The sequence below is a fragment of the Rhincodon typus genome, chromosome 7, assembly GCF_021869965.1.
Source record: "Rhincodon typus isolate 14 chromosome 7, sRhiTyp1.1, whole genome shotgun sequence".
NCBI lineage: Eukaryota > Metazoa > Chordata > Chondrichthyes > Orectolobiformes > Rhincodontidae > Rhincodon > Rhincodon typus.
In genome coordinates, this window is record NC_063338.1 from 40,696,307 (window position 1) to 40,710,646 (window position 14,340).

A 14,340-nucleotide genomic window follows, 5' to 3' on the forward strand; every position below is an offset into this window, starting at 1 on the left:
ATCTGCAGTTCCTATTATCTCTGAAGTGATTATAGTGGACCTGGTTTGGGGAAATGAGCCTGGCCAGGTAAGTAAAGTTTCAGTGGGAGAGCATTTCAGGAGCAATGATCATAATACTGAGAGTTTTAAGTTACTTATGGATAGGGATAACAGCAGTCCTTGGGTGAAGGTGTTAAATTGGGGGAAGGCAATATTAGGCAGGAACTGGAGAGTGTTGATTGGAGGTGGCTGTTTGAGGACAAATCCACACTGGACATGTGGGAGTATTTCAAACAGCAGCTGATAAGAGTTCAGGAGCGACATGTTCCTGCAAGAATGAAGCATAGGTATGGCAAGTTTCGTGAACCTTGGATGACCAGGGATGTTATGACCTTAGTCAAAAAGAAAAAGGAAGCAGACGTAAGGTCTAGGAGGATGGGAACTGACAAAGCCCTTGAAGTATGTAAGGAAAGTAGGAAAGAACTTAAGCAAGGAATTAAAGGGCTAAAAAGGGTCATGAAAAGTCATTAGCAAACAGGATTAAGGAGAATCTCAAGGCTTTTTATACATATATGAAAAGCAAGGGGGTAGCCAGGGAAAGGGTTGGCCCACTCAAGGACAAGGGAGGGAATCTATGTGTAGAGCCAGAAGAGGTAGGTGAGGTCCTAAACAAATACTTTGTATCGTATTCACCAAAAAGAAGGAATTGGTGGAGGATGATCTCACGGAAGGGAGTCTCAAACCTCTAAGCCAAGTTGCTATGAAAAAGGAAGAGGTGTTGTGCGTCTGAAAAAGTATTAAGATAGATAAGTCCCCGGGTCTTGACGGGAGGCAAGAGAACAAATTGCTGGAGCACTGACAGACATCTTTGTATCTTCTTTGGCCACAGGTGAGTTCCCAGAGAACTGGAGAATAGTTAATGTTGTCCCATTGTTTAAAAAGGGTAACAGGGATAATCCAGGAAATTACAGGCCTGTGAACCTCATGTCAGTGGTAGGGAAATTATTGGAAAAGATTATCAGGGACATGACCTATACTCATTTAGAAGCAAATAGTTTGATTAGTGATAGACAGCATGGTATTGTGCGGGGGAGGTCGTGCCTAACTAACTTGATCAAGTTTTTTGAGGGGATGACAAAGATGATTGACGAGGGAAAAGCGGTTGATGTTGTCTACAAGGACTTCAGTAAAGCCTTTGACAAAGATTTTCATGGCAGACTGGTAGAAAAAGGGAAGTCACATGGTTTTGGGGTGAGCTGGCAAGATGGATACAGAACTAGCTTAGTCATAGCAGACAGAGGTAGCGGTGGAAGGATGTTTTTCAGAATGGAAGGCTATGACTAGTCGTGTTCCACAGGGGTTAGTGCTGGGAGTTCTGCTGTTCGTGATCTACATAAATGATTTGGAGGAAAATGTAGCTGGTTTTGTTAGTAGGCTTGTGGACAATACAAAGACTGGTGGAGTTGTGGATAGAAAGCAGGACTGTCAGAGGATACAGCAGGATATAGAACAGTTGGAGGCATGGGCAGAAAACTCGCAGATGGTGTTTAAACTGGACAAATGTTAAATGACGCATTTTGGAAGGTCAAGTACAGGTGGAAACTATACAGTGAATGGCAGAACCCTTGGCTGTATTGATATGCAGAGAGATCTGTGTGCGCAGATCCACAGATCACTGAACATGGCAGCACAGGTAGATACAAACAAAGAATAAAGAACAATACAGCACAGGAGCAGGCCCTTCGGCCCTCTAAGCCTGCATTGACACATTTTGCCCTTCCATACTAAAACTTGCCTAGCACTGATCACTGTGGAACACTATTAGTCACAACGTCTCATTCTGAAAACCATCCTTCCACTGCTAACCTCTGTCTCCTATGGCTAAGCCAGTTCTGTATCCATCTTGCCAACTCACCCTGATACCATGTGACTTCACCTTTTGTACCAGTCTGCCATGAGGGACCTTGTTGAAGGCTTTATTAAAGTCCATATCGACAACATCAACCACATTTCCCTCATTAATCATCTTCATCACCTCCTCAAAAAATTCGATTAAGTTAGTGAGGCACAACCTGCGCCATACAAAACCATTGTCTATCACTAATAAGTCCATTTGCTTCTAAATGCGTATAGATCTTGTCCCCGAGAATCTTTTCCAATAATTTCCCTACCACCGACGTGAGACTCACAGGTCTGTAACTTATAAGATTATCCCTGCTACCCTTCTTAAACAATGGCACAACATCGGCATTCTCCAGTCCTCTGGGACCACACCTGTGGCCAAACAGGATGCAAAGATGTCTGTCAATGCTCCAGCAATTTGTTCTCTTGCCTTGATTGATATTCTGGGATAGATCCCATCAGGATCTGGGGTTTTATCTACCTTAATACTTTTTAAGGTGGACAACACCTCTTCCTTTTTAATAACAACTTGTCTTAGAAACTCGACACTTCCTTCCCCGAGATCATCCTCCACCAATTCCTTCTCTTTGGTGAATACCAACACAAAATATTCATTTAGGACCTCACCTACCTCTTCTGGGTCCTCACACAGGTTCCCTCCTTTGTCCTTGTGTGGTCAACCCTTTCCCTGGCTACCCTCTTGCTTTTATATCTTAACGGTTGTAAAAAAGGCCTATGGCATGCTTGCCTTCATTGGAAGGGGCATTGAGTATAAGGATAGACAAGCTATACTGCAGCTTCACAGAACTTTAATTAGGCCACACTTAGTATATTGCATACAGTTCTGGTCACCACACTACCAAAAGGATATGGATGCTTTGGAGAAGGGACAGAAGAGGTTTACCAAGGTGTTGCCTGGTATGGGGGATTTTAGCTATGAAGAAAGGTTGGATAGACTGGGTTTGTTTTCACTGGAACACAGGAGGTTGAGCAGCAACCTGAAAGAAGTTTAAAAGATTGTGAATGGCATGGATAGAGTGGAAAGTATGAGGCTTTTCCCCTGGGTGGAGGAGTCAATTACTCGGGGACACAGGTTCAAGGTGCGGGGGGGGGGGGGGGATGTTTAAAGTAGATTTATGAGGCACATTTTTCACACAAAGGGTGGTGTGTGCCTGGAATGGGCTGCCAGAAGAGGTAGTGGAAGCAGACACAATAGCAGAATTCAAGAAGCACCTGGGTGAATACATGCATGGGAAGGGAATACAGGGATGCGGATCACATAAGAGAAGACAGTTTTAATATGGAAGGGCAAAAGGGCACAGGCTTGGAGGGCCAAGGGGCCTGTTCCTGTGCTGTATTGTTTTTTGCTCTTGAATCTTCTCTCCCTTAGTGTTCCCCCTTGCTGAAGATACAGAAAGAAGTAGTAAAAATCTAACAACATTTGCTTTCTCAAAACCTTTTCTGATTTTCTATCTAACTGCTCCTCAATTTCTCTTTTCCATTGACTATACACCTAATCCTTCTGTGCTGAATCCTAACAATATATTAATGCCTGCTAACATCCCATTGAATCTATGTCATACCTTTTCAATATTGGCCATCAAAACACTACACATTACTCTCAAGTGCAATCTAAGAATTGTGTACAAATACATTATCGCCTCTTCATCCATGTATTCAGTGTTTACATATATAAAAAAAAATCAGAATCCCATTTGGTCTTTGACAGTTTCTTCTGTCTGCACACTTACTATTGAAAAATGATACATGCACATCCAAATCTCCATTCTTGTATGCCGCTGGGAATTTTATAATTTAGTGTACATTTCCTTTCTCCATCACAGTACTTTCTGTAGCTGTAATTTGAAGTCAGTAAATGTTAACATTTTATCCTTTATGTTCATGTTCCTAAAAAGTGTGGGAATAAGAACACTTTAACCAAATCTCTTAGGCATGCTGTTACATATACCTTACAGGTCACAAGATGAGGATGGATGAGGAAGAACCCCCGAGCCAATTTAATTCATCCATCCATTGTGGTATCAATTGATTCTTAAATTATTGTAGGGTTTTTGCCTTCAACTGGAAATTTATCAGATTAGCTAATTATCTAATTGTTTCTTATATGTAAAATAAGTTCCATATAGGCCTACAGAACAGTGACAAAGAACTTCAGGTCATCCTTTGGGTGTGTATGAAAACAGGTATTTTATTGCAGCAAAACTTAACCAAAAAAGTAATTGGTGACAAAATGTAATTGCAAAAGTACATGAAGTGAAACAAAATCTAAACAGAAATAATTTAAGATGTTCCATTTATTAAAATGCAAGATAGAATAAAATCTTAAACGTGTCAATGGACAGTTTTACATATCTAACGAATGAGTTCAAGTCTTCATTTGCTCCCATTTGTAATACTCTCTTTCTCTATTAACTGTTGTTTCTTCAGCACTAAGCTCAAAGGCCTAAACCTTTCTGTTCTACGTTGCTTTTTTTATCTGCCTGATTACTTAAGTAGTCAAAAGACTTATAAAATTGACAAACACCTTCATGTTTTATTTCATCTATCAATGATTCTTTGTAGGTTTCAACTGGCTAAACAATGTTTCTTTATTGATACAGAATTTTGCATCCTACGTATAATTTCCTTCTGGACTTTTCAAGCCTTCCTTAGATGTTCTAACTCTGTGGTCTTCATTTTCCCTATTTTGTTCTGAGAAAATATCTAAATTAAAGTAATCGATTATTGCATCATTAACAGATTCAAGTTAATTTTTTAAGCACCTTATGTCCTCACTGAGGAACTTCAAATGTTGAGTTTTATAAATATTTAGGGTTGTTGCAATACAAGTATCACCTCTGTTCTGATCATAAACTGGAACTTCTGAGGCTATTCCTGAACAATCTGTATGTTCAATGACTCTATGATGCTTCTGCTGAAACAGCAATAGAAGACAGCTTCCTCCCTATATCTGCTTTGGTAACAGAGCATCAACTGTTTTATGTCTTGGTGCTTACATATAGATTTTACTGTTTTATCATGTTTAACTCTTGCTTCATAGCTACAAAATTATGTCAGAACAGAAAGATGAAGACGTGAGAATACATGGGGAGAATTTAAAAAAGTCATCAACCAAACAAGTCTGCTTCACACAAAGGCCATTTATAAATTTTTTTCAGCATAATCCTACCCATTCAATGTCAGGATATCTAATTTTCTTAAGATCCACGTGTCAGCACTATACAATGAGCAACTTCAAATCTCAATCCTGATTATTCTCTTCTGAAGACTTTTAACCATTCTTATGCTGAACATAAAGTTTTGAAATGTGGTTCTGAAGAAAGGAGTGAGTCAATAACAATGAAGTTCTCAGGATGGTGAAGGCGGAGAGATAACTTTGGCATATCATCAGGAAAAAAGAAACAAATGTTGCATTGGCCATATTCCAAGACATAAGAACAAGATAGATTAGCAGGGATATAAAGCAAATGTGTTAAAGCAAATAAATGTTAGATGAATTGAAATTGAAAACAGGAGAACAGGAGAACATCTAGAATATCAACACACCATTCCCTAGACTCACCCTCCATCATGTCCTTCTCCTTTGTGAATACAGATGTAAAATATCCATTACGTAGTTCACCCACTTCCTCTGACTGCATGCATAAATTTTGTCCTTTGTCATTGAGTAGACCTACTCTTTACCTAGCTACCCCTCTTGCTCCCCATGTACATATAAAATGCCTTGGGATTTTCCTTAATCCTATTTGCCAAGATCATTTCTTGGCCCATTTTAGTCCTCCTAACTCCTTATTCAAGCTCTTTCCTGCTTTATTTATATTTTTCTGTCTTCAAGTTCCTAAGCCATACATATGCCACCTTTTTCTTTCTGAGCACATAATTTCTCTTGTCATCCAAGATTCTCAAATCTTGCCATCCTTATTCTTCATTTTAACAGGAACGTACTGATTTCTGAACTCAATCAACTGGTCTTTAAAAAGATTCCCACATGCCAGATGTGGATTTACCCTCAAACACCCCTCAATCTGCATTCCCCAGTTTCTGCCTAAATTGTGATAGTTAGCCTTCCCCCAATTTAGTACTGAACTACTATTATCCTTATCCATAAGTAACTTAACTTGTAGAATTAAGGTCACTGTTCCTAAAGTCAACGAAATTTAGGCCACCTGGCTAGCCCCATTCCCCAGTGCCAGGTCTAAAATGCCCCTTCACTAGCTGGACTATTTACATATTGCTTCAAGAAACCCTCCTGAACGCACGTAATAAATCCTCCCCAAGCCCCAGGTACTAAGGAAGTCCCAATCAGTATAGGGAAAGTAAAAATTTCTCACCACAACCACCCTGTGGCTTTTACATTTTTCCATAATCTGTCCACACATCTGTTCCTCCATTTCCTGCTGGCTGTTGGGAGGCCTGCAGTACATCACCAAAGTAATTGCACCATCCTATTGCTGAACTCGACCCATTATGCCTTGCTGGATGAGCTCTCCCAGGTGTCCTCCCTCAGCATAGCTGTGATATTCTCCCTAATCGACAACACAACTGCCCAATGTCATTTACGTCCCTCGCTATCTCTAAACATAGAAAAATGTTTAGAAACATCTAAATCCTGGAACATTAAGCTGCCAGTCTTGCCCTTCTCTCAACCAAGTCTCTGTAATAACTACATTGTAGTTAAGTGCACTAATCCAAGCTCTAAATTCATCTGCCTTACCTGTCATACTCCTCGCATTAAAATAAATACACTTCAGACTGCCAGACTTTCCATGTTCAGTAACCTCTGCCTGTCTGTTCTTCCTCTTAGCCTTACTGGCTTTAATCTCTAACTCCTCCTTGGGAATTTCACTTGCTGACCAACTGCTCTGGCTGCCACCTCCACCGCACTAGTTTTAACCTTCTCAAGTAAACCAGCAAACCTCCCTGCAAAGATATTGGTACCCCTCAGTTTAGGCACAACCTGTTTTTCTGTACAGGTCCCACCTGCCCTGGAAGACATCCCAATAATCCACATATCTAAGCCCTCTCTCATACACCAGCTCTTTAGCCACATTTTTAAACTGTACTATCTTCCTATTCCTAGCTCCACTAGCATGTGGCAAAGGGAGTAATGCTGAGATTACAACCCTAGAGGTCCTGCTTTTCAACTTACTATTTAAAAACCTGAACTCCCTCTGCAGGACCATATCTCTATTCCTGCCTATATCATTAGTACCAACACATTCCATGACTTCTGGCGTTCACCCTCCCTTTTGAGAATGTCCTGTACTCGCTCAGAGACATCCTTGAACCAACGTACCACCTCTTTTGTCGCCACAAATAGCTATCTGTGCCCCTGACTACAACTCTTCTGCAGTTTGACCCTCCTTGCTGTACAACAGAGCCAGCTGTTATATCAATGCTCTGGTTGCTACTATCACCATCCCCTGACAGGCAATCTTCCCAACAGCATCCAAAACTTGTCAGAGAGAGGGATAGCCACAGGGGACTCGTGCACTGTCTGCCTGCCCCTTCTAGTGGTCACCCATCTATCTGCCTGAACCTTGGGTGTGGTCACATCTCTAAAACTCCTGTCTGTGACACTTTCCTCCTCCTGCATGCTCTTAAATGTGTCCAACTAATCCACGAGGTCTGACAGGAAATGCGACTGGACATACTTCCTGCAGCTGTAGACGTCAGGGATGTTCCAACAGTCTGATTTTCCACTTTTTGCATGAGAAGCATATTACCCCATTGACTCCAATTTTTACCTTCTAGCAGCTATTTAATTAGAAGTAAAATTCAATTAATCTACAGCTAACTAGATGGTCCATAATGTTAGATTCTCACTAAGAATTACTAAATACACTATCCTGTAAACAACAATCTAGGTACTACTCTACCAACAGCCTAAATCACACTATTCTAAAACCTTATGAGTATGAAAAGGTTAATGGAAATTGAAGACAAGAAATAAAGGAATCACCTGACCACTACTTACCAATCAGGAGCCCTTCTGTCCAAAATGTCACTTTTCAACTTGTGGTGTCCAAAGTGCAGCTCCCATGATATCCCTGTGATTAAGGTAATGTTACCACTCAAAACTAGGCCCGAAATGTCCTGCACTCAAGTTTTTACCTGCTCTGGTTGCGGTCTCCCCCCTCTGGCCTCTCTGATTTGGTGCCCAGCTGCTGATCAAGGTAGGGCTGCTACTTGAAACTAGCAGACTGCACTGACTTCTCCCAGAATCCACCTTGATCGCGTCTCACTGACACCATCTGTTGGATGCTCTTCCTGCTGCTGAGCACCAAATCTTCCACGATCCCCTTCTCAGTGGTGGTGACTTCTCACATAAGTTACTTCTCACTGGTGCCTTCTGTGGAGTAGTCAGATCAGCCACAATCTTATTAAATGGTGGAACAGACTTGATGAAGCACAGCTTCCCACACCTGCTCCTAATTCATACATTCATATATATCCACTTTAGTGAGATTGTCCTTTCCTGGTTTCATCCTTACCTGTTCAGTCATAGACAAAAGATCACCTGCAATGACTTCTCTAGTTACCTTTGGAAGTCCGCTAGGATTGCTCCTTGGTGTCTTCCCATTTTTCAACTGCATGCAACATATATAAAGACAAGTTAAATCCCATAGGTACCCTGTTGAAAGCTAGTTTACCTCACCATTCTCATATTTCCCCAAAATCGTTTTGTGGGAATGTTTACGAGATCAGTGGGAAACCAAATTTTTGCAGCCATCTTCCCTAGCAATACACATCACAAACTCTGTTCCCTAACCAATAGCTGCATCCAGCATAGTGGCATCTGAGGCGAAATCAAATGTTCACAAGCTCACTATTCTGTTTAGCTCAAAGACAGAGCTTCTAATCCCACATCTTCTGCATGACAAAGATCTACTTCGATTTTCATGATGTCACTTGTCGTTTTTCTTCCCCATCTGTTGACGAAGCTCTCATTCATGTTGATCAATCCTATGTCCAACTATTTCAAAGCTATTCCACATTGGCCTTCCATCTTTCATACTGCATTCATTTTAACCCATCCAAAATCGTGCCTCAAACAAAATTCCATTTGTCCATTAGCCCCATGCTTGATGATCTATATTAGCTCCAATTCCAATGCCTCAATATTAAGGTTCTCACCTTTGTGTTCATGATGTCATATTTTCCCAACTTTGTAAACTTACTTAATACTGCAAATCTGTGGAATGTGCATTTCTTCTACTCTGCTTTGGAAACATCTCTCACTTGCTTTGCTTCACCATAAGCTTCTCTGCCATCATCTACCTGGGATCCACTTGACAATAAGAAGAGAAGTAGAATTGAGACAGACTGAGGCGTGCTGCAATGCAGAAGGGCCTCGGTGACCTTGAATATGAATCATAACTCTGCATGTAACCACAGGAAATATCAGATGAACAGGGCACTCAGTACAGTGCATGTTACCACCACACTGTTAACTCAATGTTTTCACAATTATACATACCTTCATTGAGGCTTTCATCTGCCTTCCTGCTATTCTGTAACAAAAAGATTTTGTTTTCAATTTTTTTTTTTTTTTAAAAAGAGTATCCACCTCACTGAGATTTCAGGCTGATCAACATCAACCTGCTCTGAAAATTCTGCTCACATTTTGGCAACTGATAAATTCCAGCAGTACCTGAGATATTTACTGCATTCTCAAACAATCAACAGAGTTCCAAATACATCCCAAACATTGTATGAAGAATGGAAACATGTCCAGGACAGCAAAGCTATTGATCAAGCAAATGTACCCTTTCTGAGCAGAAGGTTCATATGTCTCATTATTATATAATGCAATAATTTAAACAATCACTCAATAGTTTTCACAGCAACATAATCATACCACACGCCAAGTACTTTTTCACATGTACAGGCATAAACAAGTTGACAAATCGTTTTTCCTTTCATTAAAATAATTGTTTCTCAGGTTTTTATTATGAGATATTAACCAACTTTCATTGATACGTTAAAAATGTTATCAAAATTATAGCCAGGGATCACAATTTTTTTTTTAAGGTTTGAGCTTCAGCGCAGCATCCTCTATTTGGCACATATTTTTTCTATTCCAGTTTCTATCCAACATATGATGATGTATTAGTTGGAGTCGACAATTCACTTGAAGTGTAGTTTGATACTTACAAAGGTTTCCAATCTGAACCAACATAAAACCACTTTAAAATTGATTTGTTATCTTTTGACATTTAAATAAATTAATCTTGCAGTTTGCAAGATTCTCAGGAAGCATCTGAATAGTCTTCAATGACAAACAGCATTTACGTTAAATACAATTCACTGTTTTTCCTCCAGCATATATGCTTCATTATTTTTGTTCATGTGATGTGGACGTTGCTGGCTAGGCCAGTGTTTATTGCCCATCACTAACTGCCCTGGAAGTGGTAGGTGAAGCTGCCTTTTTTAACTGCTGCAAGGACATCCACAATGCCATTAAGGAGTTCCAGGATTTTGACCCAGTGACAGAGAAGGAACAGTCATGTAATTCCAAGTCAGCATGGAGGGAGGCTTGGATGAAAACACTGCACCTGCTGCCCTTGCCCTTCTAGGTGGTAGATATCATAGACTTAGAAGATGCAATTAAAAGGATTCTTGGTGAGTTGCTGCCAATGTACATTGTAGACAGTACACACTGCTGCTACTGTATGTCAGTGGAGAAGGGAGTGAATGTGAAAATGGTGCATGGGCTACCAATCAAGCATGATTCTTCATCCTGTCTGGTGTGCATTTGAATGTTGTTGGAGATGCTCTCATCAACCCACGTAGGGAGCACGTAATAATATTCCTGATTTGTGCCTTCTTATTGGTGGACAGGCACTAGAGAGGCAGCAGCTGAGATAGTTGCCACAAAATTCAGAGCCTTTGATCTGCTCTTGTAATCACAGTATTTATAGAGCTAATCCAGTTCAACCTCTGGTCAATGATAAGCCGCAAGATGTTGTTTGTGGTCAGCAATTGTAAGGCCTTTGAACACCAAAGGATAATAGTTATGTTCCCTCTTGTTGCAAATAGCCACTGCTTGTCACTTTAGTGACTTGCCGCTGGTCAGCTCAATCTTGAATGTTGTCCAGCTCTTGCTGCTTATGGACACAGACTGCTTCAGTATCTGTGGAGTTGAGAAGAGCGCTGAGTACTGTGCAGTCATCAGTGAACATCTCCACTCTGTGTTACGATTGTGGAAAGATAATTGAGGAAATGGTTGAAGCTGATAGTGGTCTAGACACAATCTGAAGAACTCTTAAACTGATGTACTTGGACTGAGGCGATCTCCAATGATCACAATCATCTTCCTTTATGTTAGGTAAGACACTAACTGGTGGAAATATTACCTCAGGTCTTACTGACTCCTGTCTTGCTCGGGTTCCTTGATGCCATACTTGGTCAAATGCCACCTTGATATCAAGGACTCTCATTCTCACCTCACCTCTGGAACTCAGCATTTTTTGTCCAATTTTGGAGCAAGCAGTAATGAGGTCAGCAGTTGAGTGGCCATGGAAGAACTCAAGCAGAGTGTTAGTGTGCAGGTTATTATTTAGTGCGCAGGTTATTATTTAATGCTGCTTTGTCACCAATCCCTTTCATCACATTGCTGATAATCAAGAGCAGTCTGATAGGATGGTAATTGGCAGAGTGAAATTTGTCTTATTTTTTGTGGAAATTTCCCACCGTGTTGCAGCTGTATCAGAACAGCTTGGCCAAGGATAGCTAGTTCTAGAGCATAAATTTGCAGTACTATTTCTGAAATTTTTTCAGGGCTTTTGCAGTATTTCGTGTCTTCAGCTATTTCTTGATATCATGTAGAGTAAACTGAAATGATTTAACATTGGTGTCTGAAACGGAGGGCCTCGGGAGTAAGCTGAGATTGGTCATGCACTTGGTACTTCAGGCTAAAGATGAATGCAAATACTTTAGCCTTGTCTGCTGATGTGACTGGACACCCCCATTATTGAGGATGGGGATATTAATGGAGACGCTCCCTCCTGACATGCACGGAGTTTTAACAGATGTACTACTGCTATTATCGCTACATAACAGATGAGATACCTTTCACGACATGAGTAATAGAGAAAAGAATAAAAGCTGCAGATTACTTTGTTGGACAGATGATCATCTAAATTATGAGCAAACTTGCAAGATTCTATTTAAAAATAAGCTCAAGTAAATTCATTTGTTTGTCATTATTTTCAAGTGCTTCTGGTCACCTAGAACAATATAAAATTAAATTTTGTCAAAAGTAAAAATATCACTTTTTTTCTAATGTTGACAACACAGTAACTATTTTACAATTATTTAATGCTTCTTTTATTCATTCATAAAATTCAGCATCATCGGCTAGGTGGCTATTTATTGCCTATATCCCTTCTTTAAGAGTCAATCTATTTCAAGATTCTTTGATGCACCCCATATGGTAAAAAGGCACATTGCGAGTTCATTAAAGGCTTTAAAATATTAGAGGCCCTCCTGTGGAACAATGGTTGTGTACCTACTCCAGGAACAGGAGGCACGGGTTCAAGTCCCACTTGCTCTAGTGATGTGCAGGTTGATTAGAAAAAAAAAGTAAACTGAGCAGTTTACGACATTATTAATAACTAATTCCAATTTTGTCTCATGATAAACAAAATTGCTAGCAGCTGACTGAACAGTTAGCTTTAGAGGAGATCTATTGCCCATTAAATTCTCCTACCGATCACTGAAGTCCAGTCAAAAATTCACATGCATTGACAGCAAATTATAAACTTCTTGGTCCCTATGTTTATCATATAGGAAATCTTCAGCAAACGTTCATGTATCAACATACTGTAAAAAAAAAAGGAAATATGAAATAGGGGAATACACTCTTTACAGAAATTTGACCTGCTAACTTCTGTGACAAATTCACTGCTGTCTTAAGTTCTTGATTTATTTTAAAAAATCACATTCTAATAATTTAAAAAATAAATTTTATTCTATAGTCTCTAGTAAATTGTAATAAATGTCAACAAAGATTATGTACTGCCTCACTAATAGTGAGCAGATGCTATCATGAAATTCATGTACAGACGAATAAGTTATTCGTTTTCACCAATGGGCAGCAGTCTTAAATGAGACTGAGGCTTGAAGGGCACCTATCTTTCAGATAAGTGATCTTATATTATGGTTGAAACTATTAAAGTAGAAGGAAATAAGGTACAAAACTGGAGGGAAGAAAATGCAAGAATTGTGAAAATAACATCCATCAAATATTACTGACTTCACGAATATGCTTTAATACTTCAGCTTATATTTTCCTCCATTGCACGTCTGCTGACTCAGCAAAGAATGTATTTAGTCCTTTTTTTAAAATGTTTACATATTTATCTTCCACTCACATAATTCAATTCAATTCCACTCAATAAAAATCTACAATAATGAATAGCACAGCTATTTCTAGTAGGGCTAGTAACTGCTGTCCAACCTTTGCGTTCTTAACAATGGATGAACACTGCATGTAAATTGGGCGATAGGGATCACTCCACTTCTCTCCTACTATCAACCTAAAGTCCACCTGATGAATTGCTAATGCGGGCCCAAAAATTAAGGATCAGCATCCCAATCGGCTTCATTTGAGAAACTTCTTAAATATTTGAACTAAAGTCCCAAGTTGGCTGTAGTATATAATAGGTGTAATTTTCAGGTGCACTACAATACCCAGAAATTAATGTCTGTGTACGTGTGTAATACAACGACAAAAGGAAGAGTCTTCTGCAGGTTCAATAGAAAGCTTTACTGCTACATCATTATCAATTACCTATAAACATAGCCCATCTTGCCCCACCATCTACTCCAACCTGCTATTCAACTGAGTGTGGGAACTAGACAATGTCCCATCCTCTAACCACTAGTGAAAGTTCATCTGATACCATTAAGCAGGTAGCTGCATTCTAAATATTCCATAAATATCATCAAATGATTCGTCTGAAGAACATTATTTCATTTTTAGTCAGCTCTTTGTGAAATAAATTTTTCCTAAAATATCTTCAAAATTGTCTAATATTGTTCTGCTTCTTTTTCTATGACATGGCTGTGATCATTACACTTTGCCATACATGGCAATCACTGAACTAGAACAGCACCATTTCTTGGTTAATCTACACTTCAGAGGAAGAGCTGGAGGACGCAGCCAGTGATCCTAGCCTGTCAGAGTGTGTGATTAAAGTATTGTGCGAGGTGTGGCTTATGCTGTGCTTGAGGATAATGACATGCCTCTAGAGTCATCCACAAGATAGCAGATATTGGAAGTTCAACGTAACGTGTGAAGATCTGGTGAAACTTCCAGACACTCTTACATTCCATCCAGGCCATGGGAACTGTTGTGTTCCTCTTGCCTGTGTCCTTGGCCTCCTCCAGCAAGAGAGTGCCCTTAGATGTCCAGGACTGCACACATGCTAC

The 14,340-nt window shown here is 39.9% G+C and overlaps 1 protein-coding gene across 8 annotated transcripts in view; it reads right to left on the minus strand.

The window, feature by feature from the left end:
* The window catches only part of rbm45 (RNA binding motif protein 45), a 92,541-nt gene that overhangs the window by 37,586 nt on the left and 40,615 nt on the right, over positions 1 to 14,340 (minus strand). For 4 of the 8 annotated variants that reach the window (XR_007262422.1, XR_007262419.1, XR_007262417.1 and 1 more), the window contains exon 10: positions 3,633 to 9,416. The gene's annotated coding sequence lies outside the window, so the exon portion shown is untranslated. The remainder of the gene's footprint in view (positions 1 to 3,632; positions 9,417 to 14,340) is intronic. The other 4 variants (XR_007262420.1, XR_007262423.1, XR_007262424.1 and 1 more) reach the window with 4 other exon arrangements.